The sequence below is a fragment of the Polistes canadensis genome, unplaced genomic scaffold, assembly GCF_001313835.1.
Source record: "Polistes canadensis isolate GaletaPanama2010 unplaced genomic scaffold, ASM131383v1 scaffold_277, whole genome shotgun sequence".
NCBI classification, from domain to species: domain Eukaryota; kingdom Metazoa; phylum Arthropoda; class Insecta; order Hymenoptera; family Vespidae; genus Polistes; species Polistes canadensis.
The window spans coordinates 135,575-160,332 of NW_014569824.1; the positions used below are offsets into that span (position 1 = coordinate 135,575).

Sequence of the window (24,758 nt, forward strand, 5' to 3'; positions counted from 1 at the left end):
ATAATTAAATATATATAAAAAAAACTTTACGATTAATAATATATATATATATATTTGTCGATATGCGTTTGTAGGCGTAATATAAATAAAAAAAAAGAAAAAAAAAATTGAACATAACGGAGATACTCGTGTAACGAGGATCGTATCCGACGTACCAGTTGGCAGGCCATTGACTCTGCGAAACTTTCGCCGGGTGCTTTCATGTGGAGCAGCAACACCAACACCAACACCAACATCAACACCAACACCAAAACCAGAGAGGCAGACATAAAGATACAATTCTACATACTCTTGTACAAAGAAACGAGTAAAAGGTATTCAACAATCGGGTCGACCACCAACGAAATTCTTTTTCTCGTGCACCTGATAAATTCAAAAATATTCGAAGTAGTCACTTGGAAAAAGTGATACTCTTTTTTTTTTTTTTATCACCTACGAATGCATAAAAAAATCCTTGATTTCATAATTTAATTAGAAAACTTGTATATGTATGTATAGTATTACAAATGAATAATTGGATTAAAATTGTAAAATATATTTGTTAATATTAGTATACGTATATGTATATTAGTTGTAACAATCAATTTGATATCTTTATATATATAAATTATTTTTTAACTATGATTTTTGAATATAAATAAATCTCCATTTCGATGAACAAAAAAATCATCGATTACTTTTATTAAAAAATATTAAATTTGTTTAATAAAATACACACGAATTCCATTGCTACAATAATTAATATTTTGCTAATATTATCAATTTTTTTATGAATATATATATGATTAAAATTTTAGGTACCCAAGTGTATACCTACTACCATTAGGGATGCATGTACACACACATACATACACATATATCGTTTTCGCAATTTGTCTTTGGTAAAAAATACACGTATATAACATAACAATAAGGAACGAGACGACTCGGAAAAGTTTCTCTTTAATCTAGATATCCGAATAAGTAAACTATGAGAATTGGAAGAATATTTTCTATGCCTCTATGAGTTTCTCATTGGGGAAGTCCAAGCTTTCTTAACCACTCAACTTCTTTCTCTCTCTCTTTTTTCTTTTTTTGTATTTTATTTTCTTTCCTTCGATCTCATGTTACATTTCAACTAACAACTCGTTAAAAAGAATTTGACGAGATTCACGATTAATTTACAACGAATAAAAGTTCATTTTGAATTAATTAATAATCAATTAATATCAAACATTAGAAAAAGGTAAAAAAAAAACATAAAGTTAATATAAAATAATATTTAATAAAACTTCACACACACACACACATGTCCAATGTGTTCGAAAGAAAAAGAAGAAAACGAAGACGAATGAGGAAAATAACGAAGAAATAAAACACCAGGTATCATTGCATCATTCATCAAGTACGTAAAATTGTAAAACAACTACGTCTACGTATATCATAATACTATTTCATATTGCTTCATATTTTTCCCCGAGTGTATTCTAAGCGATTAGTTAAGATTTATAGTTGAATCACACACAAAAGAATAGAATAATATTTCTTTTTTCCTAGATTAAGAGTCAAAGATTAGAGAAGAATATTTTCGCGTTTATCCAATTTGCCAAAGCAGCAGAAGCACATTTATCGTGAGGAGTAGTAGTTTCTACCCACGGATAAGGGCATTTTAATAATAAAATTAATTTATGAGATGTCTCTATCTGATTGGTTGGTTACTTGGTAAACAAATAATTCCGTGGCAAACCACCTTGCTTCTTCTTCTTCTTCTTTATCTTCTTCTTCTTCTTCTCAAGGAAGAAAGAAAAGCAAATTAAATGAAACACACCGTAATTCGAAAGTTTCTCACGAGATGAAGAAGCTATCGTGTTTACTATCACAAATTGTGATTTTTCTCTCTCTCTCTCTCTCTCTCTCTCTCTCTCTGTCTCTCTCTATCTATCTGTCTTTCTTTCTTTTTAGATCCTAATTGCAATCTCTTATGGCCGCCTACGAGTAAACCGTAGTCATTTAAATTTGTGTCATTACATTCCGTTGTACACAATAAGCTAGTTGGTGGTCGTTCTGGGACGTGGGACGATAACGCCCGACGACGACAACGATGACAAGGACGATATATATTTTCTCTTATATAAAAATTCTCATCTTCTCTTTTCCTCAAACCATTTTTTTTCTTTTTTTTTTTCTTATATGGCCAAGCACTCTCTCTCTTTCTGTCTTCTTCGATGCCCTTCGAAACGTCAAACGGATGTTTTATTCCAGGAAACTCGTAAAAAAAAACAATCTTTAGATCTTTTTTTTTTTTTTTTATTTTTATTTCTTTTTCTATAATACGTTATATATTAAAAGAGAAATAATATTTCATATAAAATAATAATCAATTTTTTTCTTTTTCTTTTTTGGTTTTTGGGTAATCTTATAATAAAACAATTATTCTATTTTGAGATTTTTTTTTTTATTAATTTTTGTTCTCATACTAATAATATTTTCCTCTTAATACTGTATTATTTTTTTTACTTTCATTTATATAAATCATTTTATATTTAATTCTTCTTACTATGAATAACGTGTGTGATCGATACCAACAAAAAATATTATTTATAGTATTACTATTATTTTAATAAAATATATATATAAATTATTGTATACTATTTCTATACTACTTCTTTTTACCGTGAACTATGTGATCGATATAAAAAAAAAAAAATAAAAGAGTGATTTGGGTGTAATGTAAGTAATGTAATATGCGTTCTTTCGAGGTCATCTGGTATCATTTTTCTATTTATAAACCTTATATGTTAGATTTAAAAAGCTTTACAATTCTAAAATCAACTTGAACTTATGTATCTATGTCTCTTCTATAAGTAGATATGTCTGTAGGCTGACTATGTTAATTCACGATCGATAATACTTATTTGCGTGCAAAATGTATCGTGTAGAATGAACGAAACTTTACTTAAGAAACATCTTCTGATGACTTTATCTTTTCACAATAACGCGCATACATTTCTAAGATATTAAATAAAAAAAAAATTAATACAAGTATCGTATTAATTGTTATCTTGACAAATAATCGGATAGTTATTTCAAATATTCAACGATATTATCATCGACTACTACTGCATAATGAACAAAATCAAAATCTTTATTTTTTAAATAAAACTTTAAATAAAAAAATTATACGATTTATTCGTTCATATAAATATTAGTTATTATTGATTTAATTTTACAAGTATCCACCATCTGTTTATATACAAAAAATGAATATTCAAATATTCATTAATATTATTTAATAGAAAGAAAAATAATAATAATAATAATAATAATAATAATTAAACAAATTGTGTTTGAGAAATATTATTTAGAAATAATTTTATATAATATTTCAAATATTAAATTGAAAAATACTCGATAAATATAAAAAAAGTTTACGTTGAATCTTCGACGATATCTCTCGATTAAAAAAAAAAAAAAAAAAAAAAAAAAAAAAAAAAAGAACAAAAAGAAAAAAAAGGTATTGCAAAGGAAGCGTAAACCAGGTCTCTGCTCTGACGAAGATACAAAAAATCAAGACCACTTTCTATACCGTCTGCTCCAGTTACAATAAAGGAACATCTCATCCCGTGACACTGTAAGAAGATTAAGATCGTGAGACGTTGATCTTTCTTACATTTATTTTCCCCTATGTGTAACTGATCAGATATACAATATTCGTTTATATTTTTATCTTCTTATTTTGTTTTACATCATTATCATTATTATTAATATTATACGTACACAGTATGTAAATATGCATAAATATGCAAGATAAATTGTATTTACGATGCTAAATACTTGAAAGAAAATAATAATAATAATAATAATAAAAAAAATATGTTTTCACAACCGGAATATTCTCGATTCGAGAAATCTCACTAGAGCAAGGAAAGAAAAAAAAATTACAAAAATAAATATCCCCATCATTCGTGGGATTAGAAACGATGGAATAAAGAAGAAGAAAAAGAAAATTAAGTACGAATGATATTTCTAAGCTAAAAAAAAAAAAGAAAAAAATAAAGCCAATTCCAATTATAATTAAGATTTATAGAAAAGAGATAAATTATCATTCTTTATGCGAATAGTGAAATCGACTGAAATCGTTGAAGCGTGTTTCCTTAATACTCGTGTCACGATTTTAATTGTCTTTTATAATGAAAAAAAATAAGAAGAGGAAACTAATCGAAACGTGTTTCACTTTGATTCGTCTTCCTGTCCTTGAAACTAAATAATATAACTCGAAAAATTCAAATTTTACATTATACAAATTATTATTTCGTGGAAAGAAACGTATAATAAAATAAGTATTAGATATTTCGAATTATATTTTATCTTTTTTTTTTTTTCCTTCTCCAATTCAATGCCGACTATATACCAGGGCTGTGATCAAAATTTTGAGGTCAAAAGATGGATTAGTCATGCTGAAGATCACGGTCCCAAAGATTTCGACGAAGATATATATTCTTCGATTGTTCGTGCCATTTTCAGGTAGACGAAATTTAAACAGGTTTGAAACTAATAAGAAAGAATATTACTACCACTACTACTTATATTTATATTTTCACTTTCGAGAGAGAGAGAGAGAAATAATTCATTCGTAAAATTTATTAAAAACATTTTCTATTTTATACATTTGTTCGTTCAATTGTCAAATATTTCTATCCAATAAAATACGAATAAAATTCTAAATAAATTGTTGTATCATTCTAATGTAAAAATAAATAAATAAATAACATTAATTTAGAGAACGGATATACTGGAAAAAAAAACCCGGAAGAAACGTAAGCAAGCACGTTAAAATATATATATATATATATATAAATTTTGTTAGAATTATATTAATTGTAAAAAAAAAAAAGAAAAAAAAAGAAACAATTGGTGGCATGTTTCTCTCTAATATTAAATAGAAAGAAAGTTATTATAAAATAACCGTGTACTACGTTTACTCGTGACAAAACTCGCTTATTTCTTTTCCGGTAAGCGTGAGTGATTGCACCTGCACTTGCTTCTCTAGGTTGGTTTCGCTAACATTCGCTTTGCGACGATCCCGAGTAACACCTGACAGGAAAGTCATCGTTAAAAATTCCGTTACACGCGTCTGAACCCCGATTGCGTATTCACAACTGCGTGCGTTGTGTGTTGTCTCTTTACAAAGCAATGTTCTATGCTTTCGATCTTCGATGAAAGTCCCGGACTTTGCGAAATAGCGAAAATACAAAATAGAAATTACTAACAAATTATGCTAACATTATTATTTATTTAGAATTTCAATAATTTGTTGTAAACGGTAGTAGTAGTAGTAGTAGTAGTAGTAGTAGTAGTAGTAGTAGTAGTAGTACTATTAATAATAATTTGAACAATTATGGATATAATTTATTTACAAATTCATATTGAATTATCATTTTTTTTTAAGTGGATTTAAGTTTTTTTGTAATATTAATTTTTAATTGTTCAAATTATATAACTTTTAATCCTAAACATTTTGTGTGCGTGTGTATGTAAAATAAAATAATTTCTATTTTTATATCGATTATAATCCAACCCGAATTTATACTCGAAATCGAATTTCCAAATTGACGAATCAAAGCACTGCACGGAATAATCGAATTATGTAAATAAGAAGATATTATATTACTGAATCCGTTTAGTCAATAATTTCTCATTATTAATCCAGTTATCATCAATTACAAATGTTCAGATAAATTGTATATTCAGTAAAATATCAGTCGAACAAACATCCATTTATTTCATTGGCAGTGTTCGATGTTACCGAATGATAATCGATTGCATAATGTAAAAATAATAGATATTAAACGAAAGGATTAAATTATTAATCATTCTATTGCAAACATTAATTTCGTTATTATTTTCATGCAATTAAACAAAATTATCGAATCATTTTTATAATTTATTTAAATAATAATAATACAAAAAAAAAAATAATGACTTCAACTAATGCTTGAATGTGTTAGAATTGCACAACTACTTATTAGATTTGTTCTCACTTTTTCGTAATATCTAGAAAAAATAAAAAAAAAAAAAAAACCAAACGATCGTTAGTAAATATAATACTACGACGGGTATTAAAAAAAGAAAATAATAAAGAATTCCTCGGAGTATCGAATTCCAGAATGAAAAATCGTCGTTATCGCATTCACGGTAAATTTAGAAAGTCCGGAAGGTGGCAGGAAATTGCACCATTGCAGCACCATGGTTTCTCGGCGGCTTTTAGGCTCAACGCTTTGACTATTACTACTACTATTACTACTACTAGTACTAGTACTACTTTTTCCTCTTTTCTTTTTCTATTTTTTTCTTTTCTTCTTCTTCTTCTTTAGTTGCAGTAGCAACAGCAAAAGATACGACCTACCGATTCGACCATTAACGCGATTGTTTCGCCAGCTTTTAGAGAAAGGCCTTCGAAGTACGCCTATCAAACATAATAATGATTGTTCTCTTTACTTCGACCCGATCCCTTTTTAAACTCAGGTACGGATTTAATCCGCCCAAAAATGGATCCATACACTTTTCTTCGACTATAGAATTTAATCATTATAATAATAAATAGAATTAATTCATTAATATTAAATTAACGATTGATACGATTTCTAATACGTTATCATAATCATATGATTTATCTATAGATACCGTGATTTATATATAATAAATTAAAAAATTTTGAAAAATATTCATAAATGTGATCGAAAAATTAAAATAACACGATGTTTAACATTGGTTATAAGAATTTTGGATTAAATATATTCACGATATTTCAGTTGTACTATATAATGAATGTATGTGTAAATAAGAAAAATTAAAACTTAAATTTACTACAAAGATTTGTTTTAGATTTAAAAATAATTGATAACTCATTACACCTAATAATTTTAGTAAAAAACATATTGCAAACGATTTAAAGTATAATTCTTGTTTAAATCCGACCCTGTGTTACTATTTTCCTCAACCCTTTCCTTAAGTATTTCTTCGTCTTATTCTTTCTCTACAAAGATCCGTCTTTCTCTTTTTCTTTTTTCTTTTTTTTTTTCTTGCTTTTTTTTATTATTATTTTCTCGGCTCATTCCTCATGCAAATCTTGTACCAATCGTAAAACGTTCGTTCGTTCGTTCGTTCGATCGGTTCCGTTACTGAAAGCGATGGTAGCAAGGTGAGAGATACACGAGTAGGGCAGTAATAATGAGCAGAGATAAAATACTTGTGAAGGGAAAGAGGAAGGAGAAAAGGAGGAGTAGGGTAAGCAAAAGAGAGAGAAAGAGAGAGAGAGAGAGAGAAAAAACAACTCATGATATTTATTCTTCGTAGAAGGCAAAGTACGATTTTACGATCCTTTACGAACCAATGAATTCCTGTATATGTACAAGTTTTTAATAGTTTCAATGGTAATAAAAAAAAAAAAGAAATACATTTTAGACACACCTTTTAGATCATAAAATTTTCAGATAAATTAATATTTACTTATATATATATATGAAAACAAACATCGAGTTAGAAGGAATAAAATCGATAATAAAAAGATAATAAAAAAAAATATTATATATCTCAAGCAAGATTTGTTTTATATTCATATATGATCAAACGATATTCCTTAATTACTCGAAGATCTTAAATGTGTGTTTATCCTTGTAAGAATATTTTATATTACCGTCCTTGGTTTTGTTTATTAATTATCATGCACAAAAACTAAAGATCCATTTTCTATGTTAATGTTATAAGAAATTTTAAGTACCCTTAATTTGCACTTGTATAATAATATCTTTCGCATATTTTTCTTTTCCTTTTTAATTTGATTGTGTATTAAAATAAACGAAAAAAAAAAAAAAAAGAAAGAAAAAACACAGTACATCAATTAAAATTATAAATATGTGCATATTGAAAGCATAAAATATATGAAAAATTATACGCGTACTTTGAATCACGATCATCAACGTGATATTAATGAGAATCAGAGAAACGATTAATTCAAATATCTGTTCGATAATTAATAATAATAAAGAAAATCTGTGATTAATGTTAGTTCTACAAATAATTCTGATGCATAGAAGGAAGAGAAGTTATGATACATATGTTCAAAGTTCTTTCTTACGTACCTACGTATAATCATTTCTTTTTATCGGACCAAAATAATCACAACGACGATATATAGTATGTTATTTTTTGGCCTTCGTATCAAAAATAAACTAACAACGATATGCTACACTAATAAACTTATTCAAGTACTGTTATTACTGCATAGGATGTATTTTTGTATACCAATGCATCATTCCCTCGTTAATGACAAACCTTGATAATAACGTTACTCGAGAATTGAAACTTCATAACAAGTTCTTATTTTTTTGATGATGATAATGATCTTATATTTCGATTTTATTCCAATTTCATACTATTTGATAATAATGTTTCGTTATGCATCTGTGCAAACAGAAACCGTTCAAATGTTCGATGTTGAATTCTTGGAAGGAATTCTCGGTAGTCATTATTTAATCATTAAAAATTATTAATTTATTATCTTGACATATTGATAGATGTACGATAATGCGTGGAAAATTTTACCGATTTAGTCAGTCAGTCAGCCAGCCAGCCAGTCAATCATATTACGAACAAAATATGTATATAAAATATAAAACATATATGTATTATATTATAAGCAAAATAACTTCTTTAATAAATTCACTTTCGCTCGCGCGATCATTTATACAAATTCCTGATGCTGTTAAAGAACGAAAGGTGAGAATTTCTTTCCAGTTCGATGATCATCGCGTCAACGACAAGATCCTATAATAACGGATTTTCTCTCGCATTCTTTATATTTTATATCCTGTTTAATATATATATATATATAAATAATGTTTAATGTGAAAGTGAGAGCGATCATTAGCTTTGGAAGTAGAAAATATAACAATTTTATGATAAAAACAAATGGAAAAAGTCATTTACCTATTTCTAGCTTGTTTAATGTATATATATGTATATATATATATGTATTATATGTGTATGTATGTAGTTACTTTTCAAAGGATTCGCGATAAATGTATTTTTGTGCGAGTTTCAGATTAAAATAAACAAGGCTAACGAAAGTGGATCGTAAAATCAAAAAACGATCGATACGAATCGAATCAAAAGATACGCTTTTACTTCTAACAAACTATACGCTTTACTTTAAACAAAAATAAATGTTCCAACGAGAGTGTTATTAGTTTCCAAGAAGGGAAATAAATATTTTTTTTTTTGTTTTCTCATTTTTCTTCCTTGGATTTTATTTATACGTGCAATTTAAATATGTAACATCGGACAAATAAAAACGCACTTTACGAGTGTTTATATAATTTTATGCGAGAGGATAGAACGATGCAATGTTTAATTGTAAATTACAAAGAAAGAGAGAGAGAGAGAGAGAGAGAGAGAAAAATTAACTAGCATAAGTAATCTATTTTTTATAATCAGAATTAAAAATTTGTAAATTTATGCAAAATCGAGATGTCAATGTTTATTAGCATTATATTATCTTGTTTTCTTTTCTATCCCTCGAGAATAATTACGCGTGCAATATCTTTCTTAAAACAAAAAAAAAGAACAAAAACAAAAAAAAGAAATCAAGAAAATGAAGAAACCTGAAAGAAGCAACAAGATAAAAGAGAAGTAGAAAAGTTATCGGGAAAAGACGAATAAAAATAAATCATTTTTCCAATGATAATTTCAAGATCGTTTAAAGTAATAATTACATTTCCAACTCGATTGAAATTTTTCCTTTAAACGTGACGAACCAACGGCAAGCAACGTCTCTCACGTGAAAACGTGATTGCGTAGAGGAAAAAGAAAAAAAAAAAGAAGAAGAAAAAAATATTAAAATAAATCGTAAATTGCGAACAACATGTTAGTTAAATTAACGCGTGATAAAGTTCTAACGTAAAGATACTATTTAAAAACAAGTTGATCGTATACGCCTGGAGAAAATAATTCGTAATTCAACATAGCCGATAAAACTGTTAAGTTTCGATCGAGCTTTTTCCCCCTCGTTATCTATAATACATGCTGAGAGAGAACTCTAACTTCTATTAAATTGATCGAAGGTATAGTGATCGGATTAAAGAACGTTCGCCGACTGCAAAGCCGATATATATATGCAAAGTTCTTACTCGTTTACATGACGACTGACTCCATGACAAAGACGCGAACTAAATTTACATATTTGAAAATTATTTGAAAATTCACAATTGGAATATCTTCGAATTTTTTTCTATTACAATTCGATAAAATAATATATATATTTATCAAATGTTTGATTCCATTTTAATTCTACATTAATAGTCATATTCATTTTTCTTTATTTAATTATACAAATATAAATATAATCTTTTTATTCATTGTTAATGAAACAAAAGGTATTATATTTGAAAGAAAAAATTATAACAAAATATTTCTATAAACTTTTGTACACACGCGTGCATATGTGTACGTATGTATGTATATATGTATACCGTATTCTTGTCGAAGTATTCATTACGCATAATAAAGTCTCCTCAATTTTCTTGAGCAAATCTATGGCTAATTCTACTCCGCCACTAACTATCCAACAGGTAATAACTCTGATAGATACATATGCGTACAAGCGTGAGTGATGTAACGTAACGGTAAACGAAAGGGGTAACTGCACCAACTTCGAATCACGAGTGAACATCTAACAGAGTATTTATTAATGTCTGTTTTAAATATAGTTGAATCCAAAAAAAAAAGAAAAAAAAGAAAATAATAAAGAGTAGAAGAAGAAAGATCACAAATATAGAAATGCATTTCGTAAGAGTATCAAAAGGAAGTAATGATCGAGAATATGAAACTAATTTCTAAAATGTAACTCTTAAAAGAGAATAAGAAAGAGAAAATGAATGCATAATTTGCCATTCTATTTGCAACACGTTTCTTCCGAGAATCTTCTTTTTCCTACTTGGTAAGTATATATATATATATATATTACACGTACGCATACATACGCACAAATGGGCAACAATCTTCTTCCTCTTCTCGTTTCTTTTTCTAATACATAGAGATGAACGTGTACTTTCTGATATACATGTCCTACAATCATTGCGAGAGCGCACTATAATAAAAACTTTTACATTCGCACGCAAAACTTTCCAACGTATTGAATACATTTTTAATTAAAGAATCAGTGCACGTCAATTAAAAAAAAACCCTCAAAAATAAAACAAATCAAATAAGTATTATACTTTATCGTCATATCTCCCTCCCTCCCAAAAAAAAATAAATAAATTAGTAAACGTTAAAAATAATTGCCGTAGTAGATTCACATCGAAACGTCATTGAAAACAAAAAAAAAAAAATATCTCCAATATATCTTCATTATTTGCTTACAATTATTATATCAACTTTAACGTATATAATACGCGTGCAATAAAATTTCATTTATGGGAAACACGCTCGAATAATCCTTAGATTCGATTGATAAATATTTAACAATCGGTATGTCGTTTGAACTGAATAAAAATATGTACATCTCCTCCTAGTTGGTAAGATTTAAACGTTCATTTAAATAAATGAAATACAATATGTGAATTCTCTCTCTCTCTCTCTCTCTCTCTCTCTCTCTATCTATCTATCTTGACCGATCACGATTCAATTTCATTTTCATTTTAAATATTCATATTCTTTTGTTTTGTCTTTTTAGAAAAGGGGTTTACCAACAACCCTATATATTTCATCGAATATAAACTTGGTGTGTGTGTTTTATTCTTTATATCGAAAAGATTCGCGTGAGAAATAGCGGGCATAACAGTTGTGTGCGAAGTCCTTATCTTGTTGCCAGTCTACCGTAAACTTGACTTTACGAGCATGGTTCTTGAACGAGCTTACTTGCTTCGAAGCGTGGCACTATGATGATGATATACATATATACAATTTATATATATATATATATATATATATATATATATATATACACGCACACACATTCCTTTTACGCATGTTTCCTTTGCATTTCGTCTCGTCTCGTCTCGTCTCGACGGTGTAACGGTTACTCGTTTTGCAGTAACGCACCTTTTATTCTCATTGCTAGAAACACGCACCGCGACTCTATTCTAATCCCCCACGATATTTCCGTCAATCCAAAAAGCGGGGAATTAATAATTTGTTATAATATTTATTTTATTTTTATTTCATATATATATATATCTTTTTTTAAAACTTTTCAAAATCGAGATTCTATCGAACGAACTGAACGCGAGAAAGTTATCGATTATTTGAACCCTCGAAAATTTGTGATGTATTATTAACACAACTTTACGGACGACTAACTTTTTCTTATTGTGGTTTTTGTATTTGTTTTTTTTTTTTTTTATAATCTTTAAATAACGTTTAACACCACGTGTCTCTCATTAGAATGTATAGATAGGATATCATATAATGAATAGCCATGAATATCTTTAAATATGCGTGTTTATAATTTCTAGCCGAAAGGCATAACGGTATGTAACCGCCTCGATAGCGTCCTTCGTAACACGTCATTCTATACAATATTTCAAAGGACTATTTAAAACGTACAATTTTAGAATGAAATTGATGTTATTACCGTTAACGAAATTAAATATTTTCTCGATGTTTTATAAATACGTACGTATATTATTGTATACATATATACGAAGTATTGAAAAGTTTTCTTTAAATTTCAAACACATAGAAACAATTTTCATTCGGTCAAATCCTCGCAACTATCTTACGACGAGAAATTTCAAAAACTATAATAATAATAATAATAATAATAATAATAATAATAATAATAATAATCAAGAGAAATAGATGATTAATTTTTAACATAGAACACGAACTTCAAGGAAAATAATCACTAATTGGAAAGAATACTCTTTTTTTTTTTTACGACATAATTAAAAGAAAAAACGCGGAGAAACTAACGATTAGAAAAGAAACTTAAATCTATTGGATGAACAAAATGAAATAGATTATTATTTATTTAAATTATTATATCGATTTCGTGCAAAAATAGTTTGAGAAAATTTGCCGTACCTTTCTCGAATCGTATTAATCAAAATAGGGATAAAGTTTTAGTAGAGATTATTGGCACCTGCAATTAAGAAAAGAACAATACCTCGTCTCTATGCAATTTTTATCTACCTACACGCTTATACACGCGCGCGCTCGCGCGCATTCATTGAACACATTTATAATAAAATAAAATAAAATAAAATAAAATAAAAAATAAAATAAAATAAAAAAAGAAAAGGACCAGGATTATTTACGAGGCATCGTGAAGAGTAGACTCGTGGAGAGGATTGACGATGCTTTAACCTTGCCAGACGCGTCGCAAATACCGACAAATGATCTACGTGCTATTCGTGCGCACACGCACACGCATACGCATACATAAAAGCTGACGGTAATCAAGAATCCCAACCGGCTGCTCGTTTCTAACGCCGAGACGGGGATGATATTTTCCTACCATCTAAAACTTAACACATCCCTACGGTCATTCGCGTATATTCTAATGAATAATTCTTATTTTAAATTTGATATTACATGCACACACATATATACAATTATTTGCAGAGTCAAACTGATCAAAATGAATGGTTCGCGAATTTGTTGGTTTATTTTTTATTATTATTATTTTTTTATTGGTCCAGATATTTTCGTTGAACTTCTTTCCGTACTTTTTTTTTTTTTTAAAAAAAAACAACGAATCATTTTTGAATATATTAAAAAAAAAAGTCGATTAGATTCTTCGATAGTATACCGCCCGAAATATTTCATTTCAAATGAAAGGCATGACGAAATGTAATACGACGTTTTGCTAAGTACGTGCCAGTAAAAGAGAAACTTAAAGGAAATTCTCTTATTGAAAAGGAATGAATCAACAAACTCTAGTAACGTTTCCTGTAAAAGAATCAACATCCGAATTATGTTTTGAACAAGTTTTTTTTCTCGGGTGCAATAATTTCTATTCTATACCGTACCGGAAAATCAATAATTCAACGATATTGTAAATGGTAATAAAAAAAAAAACGGCAAAAGTAACGAGAAGTGTCTGAAACATGTTCGAAAAGAGGAACGAGGAGAGATCCCGCAATGAAGGTGTCATTTCCAGCAGGAAGAAGATAATAAAATATTACGTCATATTGTCTCTATTGAATTCGATCGATGGGTATTTCTCTCAGGGCCAACGCACAGTTTCCTATCCTATAGAAATTATTTTACTCACGTTTCTCTCAACGAGAAATCCTTGACTGTTGATTCATTTTTTTTTAATCAATGATAGAATGCACAAAGAAATGATTAAAATTTAACGATGTACATTCTTAATTTAATAACGACACAAATAAATGATATAATAATGCAATCGCAAAATTGACCACTCGTGATATCACACGATAATCATTATTAAATAACGATAAGAATTCGTAAAAAAATATCGTCTTGTCGGATAAATCTTTAATAAATATATATAATAAATTTAATTTAAATATTTTTAGAGAGAGAGAGAGAGACAATATTTTTCTAAAAATGATCAATCAATGTCAAATAATGCGAGCAGAAAAAGGTTTAAGATTTATCCGACAACCAGTTACACAAAGTAATATCCTTTTACCTGTATATCGCCGACAAGTTTTGACAAATGACCGGCCGGCCATTCACATTGATCGAACGCCGGACGAATATTTGATAATCGATGGTTGAGATTTCTGGACAACTGACTGTTGTATGGTGTGTGTCGCGTGTATATTCCTTTCTCGTGTGACCTTATATGACAGCGCAACAGCAGAAGAAGATACACGAAGCTCGATACGTAAAAGCTGATGTTTAAATGGTGATTTGAAAAACAATGAAAAATATGAATTCTTTCTTGTAAAAAAAACACAACCTATTCACGCTACGGTTGTACGCAGACTGGCTGCTCAGCCGCTTGGGCTGCTGTTAGTGGTAGCGAATAGAGGAGTGGGGGTAACTCGTTGTCTGACTACAGACGGCGCCTAACTACTCGAAACTTGATTGGTCGACGTGCCCGATGTCGGTTCGACACCCGCCGCTAGCTACTTTACACGCTCCCTACATCAGTTTCTCTTCACCTAATTGTAAGATGCATTTATTTCTATCCCTCTTACTTCATTTTCTCTCTCTTCTTCCTTAAATATATTATATTTTATATATATAACATATCCGAATATTATTATTATTATTATTATATTATAAATTATATAAAATATATATATATATAAAATTATATTATTAATTCCATACAAAATTTCGATATTTGTAACATTTATAATATTTATTAATGGTAATCGATAAATACTTTTATCATTGTCTATCAAAACGCTATTAAGTAATAATCGTTATGAAAAGAAAAAAAATGGTTGGTATCTTACTTGCTGTAATAAAAATGTTACATCATGTTTGTAATAGTAAAAAGTGTTGAATACTATGAATTGTTCGATAATTTCTTTGTTATAATCGATAGATGATTCTGTTGACTTTTTCTGATTGTAAAATATGTATGACTTTTTTAAGATTGTAATTGGAAGTTATGCATATATTGAGAGGGTATGGACTAGTACATTATAAAGATGACATTGGATTTGTGTTCTGTTGAAAAAAAAAGTATACAGAAAAAAAAGGTAAAGAAAGATAATGAACGAACTTCATGCAAAATCAATACGTTAATATAAAACGCAATTACGACCTGAAATCTTTCCTCTCATTGTCATCTGTTGGTGATAGAACTTTTCATAGAGGTGACAAGACGAATGAGGAAATTTGGTTACCTTTGAAACGTATAAAAAAATTTTTGCATACAATTAAAAAAGACGTTAACAAAAACCCTAAAAAGAAAGAATGTAAGCATTCGACGTGTTTGTGTATGAGTATTAGTACCGAATTATGTAATGACAAACTACGTTGTAAAAGAGAGTGGTGGTAATATTTGCAGAAATGCATCATTCTGAGAACGTAATAATGTACAGAAAAAATTATGTTACATTTCGAGGTAATTACTCATCTTAACACATTCCTTTTCTGTTAATTAAATGTTCTACCTTTTCGTATAACATAGATGTTTGATGTTTCTCAGATTAACTATTCTATTTTATCAAATAATTTACACCATTTTTTAATAACAAGATATGTTTACTGTAAAAAGAGATTCTTAATAATTTAATTTATTGTTTAAAATATTAAAAGAATATATTTAACAATAGATCGTAGTATTTACCATATTAAATCGTACAGAAAATATGTATACGCGATAAAACGTTTAACGCACATTATTATTATTATTATTATTATTATTATACATACTATAGTTATATCGGATCAATTTTACGGCAGATGAATTCGTTGCTTATCGCTATTCTTTCACATAACTTAACGATTTATGTTTGCCATTACGTACACTTATGTGTAGTCTACGTTTTACTCTAAATTTAAATAACATTCAAGGTTTTCTGTTTATTTTTCGAATAAAAGAAAAAGATTAATTTTTAAAAATAAAATTCTTACGTTTGTAACTTGACCTAAATGAAATGTTTCCAAAGACAAAATTATACTGAATTTATACATCATTGGTTACGTTACAGAACAAATGACTTTTTTTATTATTGTCTCTTGACGATTTTCTAAGAAAAGAAAACATGATCGATCTTTGACGAGTACTGTAACGTACTTCACAATCTAAAAGGAAGACTTTTTTGCTCGTAATTACATCGAAGATTACAGCGAAACGATCGTTTAATGCATTCGTGCCTTTGCATGTCGACAACGTTACCAGGAGCCTGGGTGCTAATACAGGCGTTATTGCAAAATCTCGAAATCGCATGATACGCACTCGAAGTGCACTCGGTTGCGCTTGAAATATCACGGGATGGTGAATATTGCATGCAGGAAGGATAACGTTGCACGCGCACCTTGAATGTTAAATTAGAAAATGTTCGTTTTCTCCGATTTTGTAAAGTAGCTCTTATCCGATTTCTTGATTTTGTGAAACTCGATAAAGAATAGTAGATAATGTTTCCTCAACAAATTTAGGACGAGAATTTAACGATTATTCTCTAATTTACGTTACAACTAACGTACGAGAGATTGGAATAATTATATTTACAATTTGTAAGTAATAATGTGTGCCTTTTATCGATATTTAAACATATAGGATATAATTAACGAATCTCATCAAATATTAATCAATTACTTATTTCAGTTTTTTATTTATATTTTTAACAATAAAAATAATCTCAAAAACCCATCATATCTTAAGTCGTGTTATTACTTTCTATACTATAAGATTTCTTTATAATTCTACACTATTTAAATAATATTTGACTCATTTACTTTTTATACTTTAACTTTACCTACAAATATGCCCAAAAATACTTTCACGTAATATTTGACTGATCTAATTCTTCATTTTTTTTTGTTTATACCCCTTGTCCATATTTCTAAATTAGTCGAAAATATTAAAAATAACTCGTCGTATCTAATCTTCTACAACATTTGGTAATTATAACGATTAACGATTGGCTAGTCAAAATGAAAAAAAAAACCGGAAAAGAAATGGAGATAGAGAAAGAGAAAGAGAGAAATAAGATACTCTCCCAGCCCCCTTTTGTGGTCATGGTTAAAACAGAAAATATAAGAATATATGTTAGTATACGTTAGCAACTGGGAATTTGTACAACGCGACACACAACCACGAACTATTCCTCTTCCAAGTGCAACTCGTATATTTTCCAACATGTATCTCTTTGACCATGACAGTGGTATCCCTTCCCCCTTTTATCTCTATCTATCTTTCTTTTAAGGACGTAGAAAGAGAGAGAGAGAAAGCATGAAACAGTTAACGACGGCAGTCCCCAGAGTTTGCTTGATCGGCATAATTCTACGTTTGAAATGGCGTCGGGTTTAATCGAGCGCCGTGTAATTTACGATTTTCTCTGGATAGGTTCTCTTAGTCGTCCCCATATGACTCCCCGTCCTTCATCGGTCACGGGTCGTCTTTATAAAACCGTATACTTCTCGCAAACATAGATAAGTGGTTACACGTATCAACCAATTTTTTATCGAATTTTCTAATGATCGTCCTACGTGATCAGGATTAATAAGTGAATCATCTCTACTTTACTAATATATTTATATTATTTTGTTTTTTTTGTTGTTTTTAAACCGATCAATGGTATTTCTGATTAGATAATACATGTTATTTTAGTCGTGCGCGATGTTTCCCCAACGGGATATGACTCTCTACGTCAAGAATAGGATTATTACATTTAAACATTTTAACCTTACGATGCGTTACTTGACATCTATTTTTATTAAACTAATGTAAGTTTCTTTTTTCTTTTCCTTTTTGCATGACTTTTTTTTCTTATCATAATTGTAAGTTAATAATATTATAGTGCATATATATATATATATAGAGAGAGAGAGAGAGAGTACCTTATGAATCATTTAAAATTAGGTGAAATACGGAGTGGTGTAAAATGTAGTGATAACGAAGGGACGACAGTCTCTGCGTACGCGTGTGTATATGTGTACGTATATATGTGTGTGTGTGTGGTGTGTGTGCCGAGCAAGCAAGTCTAATCAAATTGACCCGTAGCGGTGATTAAACAAATTGAAAGGTCTCGAAAATGTCAGAGGAAGGCTTTAAACTATCTGCTGAGAATAACGAGGAACTTCGTACCTTCAATAATTAGAATATTCTAGATGGTTCGTGTATAACGTGACTCATGTGCATCCAAATTTCTGAAAACAAAAATATATATATATCGAATTCTTAAAAAGGTGTGAGAATAATAATATGGGGAAATATCAAAAAACTAGTTATGATAATATTATTTGCGGATTATTTGCATAATGAGTTTTCTATAATAGATGCAGAATAATCGCGAATTAAATATTGTTTATAGAAAAGAATGGATTATTTTTAGAAAATTTTTCAATTCTACTATATATATAGTAGATATAGTAGTAATTAACGATAACATATTAATGAAAAATACGATATCGAATTATTATTTAAATCAATATATCTATATAGGATATAATTAAAAAAAAATATATATATTTTTAAATAAAAATTAATTAAAAGGACAAACAATCCAGATATCATATTTATATCGCTTCAATTTATTTTAAAAACAACCTCAATATAATAGTAAGTTGTAACGAGACAACCGAGGCCTTTTCGTGACTTCTGACAATCTTCTCAGCCTGACCTCGAGAGAATTTTTAGATAAACGTTTTCAAAGGATAATATCTTCGAAGGAATAACACAAAACTCTCGGGTATAGTAATTTTACTTCTTTCCCTCCCTCCTCTCTCACTCCCGCTCTCCTTTATGAGATGAATACTATTAACATTTTTCGAGACTCATATAGTTGTTTTTAAGTTTATGAATATTTAATTTAATACTTCTCACGTTTTTCGACAAAATTCTGTAACCATACTTAAGATATGTAAATAATGATGATCACAGTTTCCAAGTTTATACAATGTGCCAAAGGTAATCCTGATTTTAAAGATTATATCATTGTTAATGTCATGCATCTCATTGACTAAATATAATTTAGATAAATTCGATATATTGAGCTATATTATTGTCAATATTAACAAAACTGGATAACCTTTACTCATACTTTTAGAATTTGTGATCGGAATTTTGTCGATGTTCTAGAAAATGTACAAAAAAAGAAAAAAGAAATGCCTAAAATAATATATTTTAAGACGCGATAATAGAATTTTAATCAACCAATTCCAGCCCTCGTCGTATTTTTTCCAAGTTTATAAAAATCAAATTAGATATCGATCTATCTCTTTTTTTTCCTCTCTCTCTCTCTCTCTCTCTCTCTCTCTCAGCATAAATTAATACAGAAAGTCATATAAATTTGGAATTATTGATCAGATCTTTATGTATTTTTCTGTTTGATTTACAAAATCGTCTAAAAACTACGATGAATAATATGTTATTGTCATAATGCCATTAGTTATCTGTGTATGCAAAACGATAAGAAAAACTTGAAAAAAATTTTACAAAACATTTGGAAGCAGAATTTTTAATCGACGAAATTCTCTTGATTTTTCCTTTTTTTAATCGCTCAACAGATAAACGTTATTTTTATTTTTCATTGTAATTCATTAATGCTTCCTCACAAAAACATACGTGTTTCAAACATTTTATAATAAAGATAATAAAGAATTAAGATAAAATGGAAAATCAGTAATTATGAAGTAAAACGAATACGACACCATTACTTTCGCTGATCGATTATCAACATGCTACTAATCGCCATTTACACTGCGGCTCGGTATATGATAAAAAAAATTACTCGATAATAACAGGAATATGCGTCCGATAAATGAAGTTTATTATGCGAATATTCGTAATAATATTATTTACACAATCGAATATTAATAATAAATATATATTTCATATACAATTATATATCTCGCGTAAGTATATGTATTATATTAATATAATATAATTGTATAATTTCTGGTCTTACGTATAAGTCGTATAATTCATATTCCTTATAGACATAATAAAAAAAATATCTCTTATATAATTAAATATATTAATATATGTAATAATATTCCTGCGCAAACAGAATTTGGCTACCAACTGCGATTTATTTATTTTTTCATGTTACTTATTATCAATTTTAATGCCTGTGATTTGGTCTTATTACTGTTATATAAGATAAATAATAAATGCTATGTCATCAGATAAATTATTCTTAATATCTGACATTTAATGTTGTTATTAAAAAATTTGACCAAATGTTAAGAAGAAGGGAACGGCAGATTCGTGCAGGTGAAGAAAAAAATTAGACAGTGACGTTGGTAATAACAATCGAGAGAGGAACATCGTTTTATGGTGAAGGATTCATCAAACTGTAAATAAGCTAACTAACGGAACAATCATAGGCTCGTAACATACAACTCATTGCGAAAAACAAGCCTATTTCTGGATTGTACGATCGATCGTCAAAACCTAAAAAGGAGTTTCACGGGCATGGCGTACCTATCTTAGAAAATTGTTCACTTTCCTAATTTCCTAATGCTAACATTCCTATATTCGCTGTCTCGAACTATGGTAAGAAGATAATTATCTGAGTTAATTAAGTAACACGATGTGTTACGCATAATTGAATTTTTTATGTAACGTAATAGTTTTATTTTTATATACGAGTATAATCATTATTATTATTTATATATAAAAAATACCATTTACACGCATGATATTTCATGTATCTAATCTCAAAATATTTTTTTCACCGATAAAAAAATTATTTAGATATGTCTGATTTTTCGTGAGTCACAAGATACTTTAATTGTTTTCAAAAATATTTATAAAAAATAATAAGAAGAAGAATATGTATAATTATATTATAAATAACTTTGTGTTATTCTATCTGTTCAATGCAAACGAATGATGAGATTAAATCTTTGATGAGATGAACGTACGATGGAAGGTCAACGGTATGTCGATGCAACGAAAGATATTTTTATTTCAAAATTTAACAGGTTTGTATACGTATATATATATATACATATATTCACGCACCTATGTAAGTATTTACTTACAAAACGTAGAAGTGAAAGCAATGCAGCCAAGTGAAAGTCAAATTTACTACAATATCCTTCGTCTCTGAGATCTTGCGAACGTAATTAATCAAGAAAAAAGAAAAAGAGAGAAAGAGAGAGAGAGAGAGAGAGAGATTAATGACGATGATGATTCTCAAGAATCTTTTTCTTAAGATCGTGTGATTTTCTTACCACGCTTATTACAATCGTTAGCTAACAAATCGTATCGCATATTTTAAGTATGAGTAAGAAAATGAAACAAATATTTGTCATCTTTATTTTTTCAATCGTTATTTAATAAGAACAATATTTACACGAAGTTGTGATATGATTTAGAAACTTTATTTGCTTTGCATGATAATTTTTATATATTAACATAAATTTACATAACGAATTGGTCTTAACTAACATAATATCTATATCATCGTGTTTTCTTTCTAATCTAATTAATAATAAGACGAATTTTTCTTCTATATTCAGAAAGAGATTCTACTGTTTTCTATCAAGAAAGAATTATAACAATTTACTAAAAAACTGTTCAATTATGCAATAAATTATCCATTGTCGATCTGTAAACAATCGATTAACCAGATAACTCACACATTGTTACGTTACGTATAATAATAGTAGCATCAGATTGATATAGTCAGACAAACAAATTAATTGTTTTCAGTTTCTTATTTCGAGTTCCTGTTTACGTACTAAGAATAACGATCGAATTTTCTTTTTCGTTTGTAATCAAAATATGATCGTTTTTTTTTGTAACACAAATTAAAAATCTCGTGTAATAATTTTACAGCAAGAAATACAAATAAATAAGAAAAAAAATGTTTTAATTAATACGATTTTACTTTTACAATCAGTGTTGACTCAATGATTTTAATCGATCGTTGGAAAAGTTTGCGAAAAACTTAAAGGGGGACGTTTCAATGGGAAAACCCAAAAATGGTCAGCAATACCTCTATCGATAGTCGTAACGAACTGGTTCGCGATTTTAATTAAACTGGTGAAAGGAAGTCGTACGCGATTTAAAAAGAGAAAGATAAGAAAATTATTTTCGTATAGGAAATTTATATTTAAGGAATTAGAATAAAACCCGAATAATATTTATTTCAAACGAGTCGATATAAAATTGTAACTAATACGAAACTAGGAAGAAAAACAAACCGATTTTCGTTGCCACTTAAAGACAACTTTTTAACAATAACTGCATTTATGGCAGATAAATAAAATTATATTACGTATAATCATATTCTCTGCGTATATATGAATACTAAAATTGGTATACTTTCTAAACTAGATTTGGTGAATTCGTTCGATACCCATGTAATAACGATAATATAATTACAAAACAAATAAAGTTTTTCTACGTAGAGGATGGTTAAATACAAAACCCGAGTTCAATAAACGTTTACTAATATTTTTAAATCAACTTGAACGGGAAAATTTTTAAATATATATTTAGATAAATAAAAATAAATTTACGTCGCTTTAAATTCTAACGTCTATATTTTAGAAATTAAAAAATTTATTACTCAATTAATTATACGATGTACCAATACGAATCCTTTCTTATTTTAATTGTTAATACAATCTTTAAATATAAAACGCGAGATGATAAAATATAAACATTAATATTTTTGGAAGTGTAAGAAATGTGTATCTAATGAGAGAACAACAAATTGAAAAAAGAAACAAAAAAGAAAGAATAACAATAGCACAACCAACAACGATATAATAGAATAATAAATACATAATATGTATATAGAATTTGAAATCGTAGACGATCGGTTAAAGGTAGGAGAGGAGAATGAGGGGAGTGAGACGAGTGGGGGTGGAGTGGGGGTGGAGGGGTAAGGCGCATTCCAAAGCAACTCACTGACGTCGCTGCGATCGCTAAAGAGATCTCACCAGAACCCCACGGCTATGCACGGGGTCCGCATTCCACCTGTCAAAAGGTGGGTTCCGTACTCTCTCTTTCTTTCTTTCTTTTCTCGATAAATAAACAAATTTCAATAGGAAAAATCATTGAAAAATGTATCATATATAAAAAAAAAAACCTTCATTTAAAGTAATCGAAAAAAAATCAACACGTCATTTCAAAATATACGTCCGAAAATTAAGCGTTCCAATATGGCAGGTGCACCGTTCTCTTGTTTTTTCGATCTAGCGCGCGCATATATATATATATATATGTATGTATGACATACGAATAACAACATTGATAAATAAAACACACATACCTGAAAATTTGTGGACCATTTCCCAATGAAAAAGATCTGCGTTAGAATTTATTCGATGTGTGTTGATTTGATGGAGAACATTAACGTGATGTTAACAGGTTTAGACAGGACGACAAATACTTGTGTTTCTCTCTCTCTCTCTCTCTTTCTCTCTCTTTCGAATTGAATAGCACGCGCGAACTGGACCAACGTAAGATTATTTCTTAGGATCACTCGCGTGGCACGATCCTATTTCCATCGAGTTTTCTTTGAGCGTTCGCAAGTTAACGACACAGAACGTTATACCGTAATAATTTAGGAATAAGTTACGAAGGGTATCATAACTAACGCGTCTTGAAAACAAGCGACGAAACGATTCGAACGGCGTTCGACACGGCAACATAACTGGACACCGGTTGGTAGGGGAACTGAACCGAGAAGGAACCAGTGTTAGAAAGGGATATTGAGAGGAGAGGGGTATCAGCGGAAGAACGAGAAAGGTTACCAGAGGATGGGGAGGGGAGACATATAGGGAGAAAAAGACTGACCAGGAAGGAGGATGGCCGATAGGCGTCAACTTCACCCATATGAACACACACACACTAACATATTTACAGTACCATACATACATTATATACAAACCTGACTTATATGGACATTCGTGCATAATTGAAATATCCTCCATTGCTCCCTTTTCCCATCTGTTATATAAATGTGTATATATTCTACAGCCTTTTTCATCTCATTGTCAGAATGTTGTTTTCCCTTGCGAGATCAAGTCTATTATCTATGGATGTTTGTATCATCCTATATCTTCTGTTTGTATCTAAATTCAAATCGGAACTAACAATAAGTAAAAAATGTCTCGTCGATTTTCATTAGGTATATATTGGAAAGTTATAAATA

The 24,758-nt window shown here is 29.0% G+C and overlaps 1 protein-coding gene across 2 annotated transcripts in view; it reads right to left on the minus strand.

The window, feature by feature from the left end:
• The window catches only part of LOC106791009 (PERQ amino acid-rich with GYF domain-containing protein 2), a 50,058-nt gene extending 25,774 nt beyond the window's left edge, over positions 1-24,284 (minus strand). Inside the window, exon 1 of one of the 2 annotated variants that reach the window (XM_014756327.1) lies at positions 23,874-24,284. The gene's annotated coding sequence lies outside the window, so the exon portion shown is untranslated. Of the gene's footprint in view, positions 1-14,644; positions 14,965-23,873 lie in introns of those variants that run through there. The other variant, XM_014756326.1, reaches the window with a different exon arrangement.
• Between the last annotated feature and the right edge of the window lie 474 nt (positions 24,285-24,758).